We start from the raw sequence: 7,172 nt of genomic DNA, 5'->3' as shown, positions 1-7,172 counted from the left end.
CTCACAAATTGCTTTTTTCAATTGATTTTTGTCTCCTCCACATTTTTAAAAAATGATGATGGTGAAAGAAAAAGGGTGTCCCGTGACTGAGTTTCCTGACTGAAGCTCCATATACCATTGTGTAACTGTTCGGTTCAAGAGACTGTATCACTACAAAACATGGATTCAAACGTTTTAAACAAATACACAGTGTCATGACCCATTTGTTTGGATACTCTGTGCTGTCCCAGACAGGAGGGAAGCCATCGCTGAGCCCGTGAGGCATACAAGACTTCACAATTTATTAAGAAGATTAGCTGGGTTTAGCTTGTGCATTAAGAACTAGCCACTGAATGTGTGTTGTTTTAAACCATTGTGAGGTTATTGGGTTCTTTAGAAAGACCTGTTCTTTCTTCCATAGTTTGACCTGGCAAAACCATCTTTAAGTTAAATAAACAATTAAAGGCGCAGAGTAAACAAAGGCACCCTAAATATTGCAGGAGATTTCATCTCACCTTCTCTCCCTCCCCCCTTCTCCCCCCCCCCCGCCCCCGTCCTGCTTTTGGGGCTATATTTGTAGAACAGCCTGCTGTGAAATGACAAAGTTCATGGTTCATCTGAACTTTTGAACTCAAATGAGTATTTGACACAGCAAAACAATCTAATGTGAACCTAACACAAAGTTTTCATAGTTTTAAAACCTGGCTTTCAGTTCTTTGTCTGGGGCAATTGGGTAGGAAAGTTCTTTATTGATGTTGTAAAAACTACCCATTTAATATCAGGCAGCGAGAGGGAGAGAGAGGAGAGAGGGGAGATCAGTAGAAAGAGCACCTTAGCATTTCTGAAATAGTGCTGGGCTGGTAGATCATTGAACTCTACCTGACCCCATTATGAAGGCTTCCTCAGGACAAGTTGCAGCAGCATTTGTGACAAGACCAAAGCTTCCTATCCTATTTCAAATGCTCCAGGCCTGGGAGTTAATGGTAAATGATATATTCCCTTAAAAAAAATGTACACACTAATCACAATTGCCTAGTGCTGAAATTCCATGTATTTACTGTCCTAAATTTTCTCTTTGGGGGACAGAATAAAAGGGGAACGGGTGGACAAAATGCACTGTCATGTGCTTTGCTGACATCTCATAGTAAATGATTCCCCTCGCCTTTCTCCAACCCTTATGTTGGAACTTAGCATTGAGCGAGGCATTCTGAAGGCAGTGAAGATGGGCATGAAAGTATGTCCAAACAAGGCTTGTTGCAGTCTTCTCTCCATCCAATCTCCCTAGCCCCCTCCCCACAACTAACGGAGAACCAAAATAAGAAAAAGAAATACATGCCAATTTGATTAATTTCCACAATCCATACAGGAGCATATAATTGACTGCATTCCATTTACACCGACTGCTCATGTGTTGACTGTGTACAAACCAGGCACTGAAAGCACATGACATTAAAGCCTATAACTTTCCCAAAGAGATCCTTGAAACCATAGTTTGTTCAGGGTGCTGGGTAAACTACACTTCCCAGCAGGGATGCCAACTTGAATAAAATAGAGGGGCAGGTAAGCCCTGCCCCACATAATCAATCGCATGACACAGTGCACACACATCATTTGAATGGCAATGCCCATCAACTTGGAGGGGGGCCTCAAATATTTTATTGGAGGGGCTGAAGACCCCTCAGCCCCTAGCAGTTGGCTTCTATGCTTCCCAGGATTTGACAGGGGAAAGCTGTGTGCTTTAAATTTATGGTATATACGCAGCCACAACAATTTAACGTGATGCTGACTTTTCAGAACTCAATGGTGACTTAGGACCAGGTTATCTCAGAAAGACTGCGGTGCCACCCACATCCCTACCACTGAGCCTCTTGGGCTTGCCTATCAGAATGTCAGTGGTTTGAATCCCCGCGACAGTGATGAGCTCCCATTGCTGCGCCCCAACTTCTGCCAACCTAGCAGTTCAAAAGCATATCAGCACAACTAGAGAAATAGGTACGGCTGTGGCGGGAAGCTAAACAGTGTTTCCATGCACTCTGGCACTCGTCACGATGTCCTGTTGAGCCAGAAGCGATTTAGTCATGCTGGCCACATGACCCGGAAAGCTGTCTGTGGACAAACACCGGCTCCTTCGGCCTGAAGCGAGATGAGCACTGGACCCCATAGTTGCCTTTGACTAGACTTGATCATTCAGGGGTCCTTTACCTTTACTTTTACCTATCTCAGAAACTGCCTGCTCCCATATGAACCCATGCAACCTTTAACATGGGCCTTAGAGCCCTAAATAAATCTGTATGGTTTACATTTTCTACCATGCTAATGTGTGTTTGAGTCTGTACAATTGAATTAAATGAATACATAATCTAGGATCCTCTGTTGCTACTGCTACTGTAAGAGTACAGGGGAAATATCACAATGAGAAGTAATCTAATTCTCTGCAGTCATCCAGGTTCATGACCTGTCTCTGAACTGACATGTACGGGCAAAAATTTGGAAGTATTAGTCAAATAACACATAGTTACTCACACATTCTGTAAGAAAAAAATCTAACTATTCCTGGCAAGCATTTAAACAATCTATGAACTTGTCCTTTTCAAAGGTAAACTTATAGCACAAGTAAGACACTTCAGAGGAAACTCCTCATCATGAAAAAGTTTGGAAAATAAATCAAAATAAATAGCTGTTGTTGTTTTCAAATTGCTGATATGTTACATTGCTCAGCCAGCTACTATATATGGGATTCTTAGAAGTCCTATTTTAAAGAACTCAAGGGCAAAAGCTATTGGAGCAAATCAGCTCCAATTTTTATCGAAAGGAGGCTTATAGATAGTTTTTGCACACACACACACACATACCAATGTCCTTTTTATTGTGCATTCATGAGGATTTGGGCTCATGATGGTTATATGCAATCATACTGTATCTAACAAGCATGTACTTACTTTCCCCTCCATCAAATGCCGGCAGGTACACCCCAGACCAAAGGGCAGGGATACAATGGTGTGGAGCTTCCATTCATGGAAGAAGATTTACACTCCTGGAAAGACCTCTTCCAGGAGTGTAACTCTCCTTCTGTGAATGGATACTCCTTCCATTCACAAAGTGGCTCCATTGACTCCCACTCAAAGATCTAAAATAAAGATCGTGATGAGGACCAAGCCCCTTTGCTTTTAGCACGTTAGTTGCAACTTAGCTGAGCTTTTTTTTTTTTATGTCATAACATTTTTATTGTAATGAAAGATTAGTTTTCATCCACATTAACAGTCTGTAGGCTTTTGAAAGTGGTAACTGGCACATATGTGACCAGTGTATACAGTTTATTAGGCGAATTCTCATCTTCATTGCGTTTTCTGGATAAATGCACACGGATACGATAAGGAACATTCCTTACTGCTTTTGCTCAGACAGCCTTGTTCAAGCGGGTGTCAATGCGTACATCAGGAGTCCCCATTGCCTTCATTGCAAATTTACAGATCTCCTTGAGAGCACGAGGAGCCCACTTCTTGAAGCCCAAGCCATGGATCCATTTGTGAATGTTTATAATATATTCCTGAGTAACCACCTCATTGATGGCTGATCGTCCTTCTTTTCACCACCTTTCTTTCCAGGAGCCATCCTGCTCAGGACCAGACCAGAAAGCCTTAGCTGAGCTTTTGATGTTGACGGATTTTAGGCCTGACTAACTGTCTGGAGCAGGGCCGGATTTAGTTTGATGAGGCCCTAAGCTACTGAAGGTGATGGGGCCCTTTATATGTCTAGCTGTCCTTTGTCAACAACAAATTGTCACTGTTTTTTTTTTATTGAATATATGCTATATGGAAATTGATGGACCTAATAAGTCTCTAAAGACATTTGCACATAACAAATAGGAGCCTACACATCACAAAACACTGTTGGTGTATGCAGGTTTTATTTTGTTTTTTATCTTATATTTTGGAAATGTACATCCAGTGTTGTTGATTTTCCTTTAAAAAATTTTTGGGGGCCCAAAAGAGTGGGGCCCTAAGCTATAGCTTGTTTAGCTTATACGTAAATCCAGCACTGGTCTGGAGGAAGAGTTTTTGATGGAAACTTGTTCAAATATCCTGAGAAGGAGCTCCTTGTCCTTTGTTTCTCTTTTTCTTTTACAAAAATGTCATATTGACATGAATACTAAGGCAGACAACTTGACAATGACTAATGCTGGATAGAGGGCACCCTTCCATCCCCCCTCGTAATGCTCTGTGGAGACTGAGAGCGGCGTGTCAAGGCCACTTCCAGTCTGAAACTGCTGCGTTCTCCATCCTACTCAGGAAGCCAACCTCCGACCTTGCCTCCTGCCCTCTCCTGCTCCACCCTTTCAATTGTCCTGGGACAAGCATTAGCAGCTTATTACAGTAGCCTCAATCAGATACAGCCCTAAAATGAGTGGCTACCTCTGTTCCAGCATGCTTTTTCCAAATAAAAGCCGTAACATGGAGGAAACAAACGGGGCAGACAGTGGGCTGGCAGCTAATGAAAATCTTTATCGAATAAGCAAATAAATATCCAGCTGCCAAATCCTGGTGGTTTTTTTTATAAAATAAATCCATTCTACCATTTAGGGAAACATTACAGGTTCATTTAGGGAAACATTACAGGTACTTATGATTTCATCATGCAATCATCAGATGGTGAACTTTAAAATTTGTTCCTGCTACAGCTGTTCATGGGCAAGCTGTTCTAGGAGCTACTGGCGGGTGGGGTGCGGGGTTTGCAGGAAAGTTTGGCTCTGGGACTTTTTCAGAGCAGGAATGATGACATCATCTGGCAAGTGAATGCGGTGATAAGGAGGCTTTCAAGTTCAAGAGGCCGATTTGCACAGAGGAAGTAAAAGAATGAGGTAAATAATTGTCCAGAGGTTTCTTCTCTTCGATGGGATTCTCACTTCACCCTAGCAGTTTAAATGGTAACACTTCTTTGCAAGATGATTTGCATTACTAATTAAAAGCTCACTGGAGAACTCCTTGTTAAAATTCAATGTGTTTTACAAATTGGACCTTTGCTGTCGAAAGTAAGGACCACTGAGTTTAATGGAGCTTACCACAAATCAACTGTGCACAGAATTGCAGTTGCGTTGATCCTACGAAATTGGAGGTACTGCTGCCTGCATTTTTGGACCATCCTTGAGACTGTGGCTATTGCAGGTCACATAAGGTGCCTCTGCACTTTGAAACTGATCACTGGGAAATCCTCTAACTCTTCAAATGGGATGAGCCTCTCCAATGATAGGGAACTCCTAGACAGCCTACAGCAGGGGTAGGCAACCCAAGGCCTATGGACCACAAGCAGCCCACGGGGGTCTTTTAACCAGCCCACGAGCTGCCTCCGAACCAAGCTGCCCGTTCAGCGAGTCCCTGCATGCTGCACTAAACTGGTGCAATGCAGCATGGGGACTTGCTTCTGCGGCCCCAGAAATTGCATCTACACATGTGCAGACACTGGAAATCGCATCTGCGCAGATGCAGACACAGACACAGATGCTGGAAATCACGTCTGTGCAGACATAGACACAGGCGCATGCACAATCCAGCCCACAGAGGGATCTCTGCTGGAGTGAACCAGCCCAGGCAAGGTAAACCTTGCCAACCCCTGGCCTACAGTATGTAGATAATTGTTGATATTGTATTATGTCAGTGAGCCATCTAGCTCACTTGGACCACTCTCTAGGAAATGGGAGTGTCACACCAAAAAGGGGCAATAGATCACACTGATTTGCATGACATCTGCATTTATGTGTTGTATATTTTCGCCTTATATGCAAATTTAGAAATAGCTACCATAATCTGCATTGGAATACAGCTGTGACATGGTGACCTATGTGCCCATTCAGTCTGCTCTTTGGGTGCTGTAATGGACGACTGTGGGACACGTGGACATGCTCATTGGAAGAGTTGGATTCAAATCTCATCAGCATGACCACACAAGATTGCTTAACGGAAAATGCCAGGGATCAAATCATGTCACTCATACATGCAATGATGCAAAAGCTTGCGCTGAGAAACTGCCACTCCTTCTGTCCTATAGTTCAAACTACTAGTACACAACCAAAGGTTTTGAGGAACCTACACTGTGAGCACAATGCTAAAAGCATTTCTACCCATTTCTCACACATACCACCCCACTCCCAGGCTGCAATTCTATACATGCCTACCTGGGAGCAAGCCCCATTGAACTCACTGGGACTTTTGAGCAGGCATGCATTAGATTGCAGTTAGTGGAACACAGCCCAGGTGAGAGCTGCCAGAGGATTATAGCTGGTTTTATTTTAATAACAACAATAATAATTTTATTATTTGTACTCCGCCCATCTGAATGGGTTGCCCCGGCAACTCTAGGTGCTTTCCAACATAAATAAAAACATATATTTTTTAAAAAAATAATAATTCACTTTTACTGTACTTCTCTAAATCCACATGACCCACCCTTTTTTTTAAGTCACAGAGACAGTGTCCTCACTTGTGGTGTAAGGCTGCAATCCGCTTATTGGGAGCAATTCAGTTGAACTCAGCAGACTTACTTCTGAGTAGGCATGTATAGGATTCCACGGCAAGTTTCTCGGGGTATCTAGTTCCCCACCTGCATTTATTCTCTCTGAACACCTTGGGAACCAAACACTTCCTTGCTGTCTTATTGGTTAAGGGCACCGTCAAGTTAAAAACAAAACACCTTCGAGCTATTGGGATCCTTTTTGTTAATCTTTCGCCCTAATTCTCCTCTGAAAAGTATTACTCCTCATTTTATTTAAGACATACACTGCTGAACCAGCTGTGTCTTTTTAGTCGGTTCTATATAAAAGGCTTATGTTTCAGGCCTCTTCAAAGCGCCCAGGAGGCTGGCGTTCCCAGGCGGCTGGGTCTCCCTGCCTTCTCCCTCCTGTGTTCTGGTTTGCTTGCAGAACATATAATTCTTTCAGGCTCGCAGTGCATTGTTTGCTGTCAAAACAGCTCTCCCAGCCCCAACCGTTCTCAGGCCCGAACATCCGGCAAAGATTCTTTCCCATGGGGTGATATTACAAAAGGGTAGTATCAATATTTATTGCCCCTTTGCTACATCTTTAATCCGCATGTACCTGGGGTTCAGATTCCCACTGCAGGCTTGCTGTATCACCTGCTCCTTTAACACCTTGGCTTACAGTCTTTCTCCATTTGATCACAATCCCTGCCAGTCCAGGGTCT

General features: G+C 43.2%; 1 pseudogene across 1 annotated transcript; it reads right to left on the bottom strand.

Moving 5' to 3' along the window:
- Nucleotides 1–3,175: 3,175 nt before the first annotated feature.
- LOC309370111 (large ribosomal subunit protein eL31 pseudogene) lies at nt 3,176–3,609 on the bottom strand (annotated as a pseudogene). Its single transcript has one exon. The product of its transcript is annotated as a large ribosomal subunit protein eL31 pseudogene (transcript).
- Nucleotides 3,610–7,172: the final 3,563 nt, after the last annotated feature.

The sequence above is a fragment of the Podarcis melisellensis genome (genome assembly GCF_964234715.1).
Source record: "Podarcis melisellensis genome assembly, chromosome: 5".
NCBI classification, from domain to species: domain Eukaryota; kingdom Metazoa; phylum Chordata; class Lepidosauria; order Squamata; family Lacertidae; genus Podarcis; species Podarcis melisellensis.
This window is presented reverse-complemented; position numbering and strand designations above follow the sequence as displayed.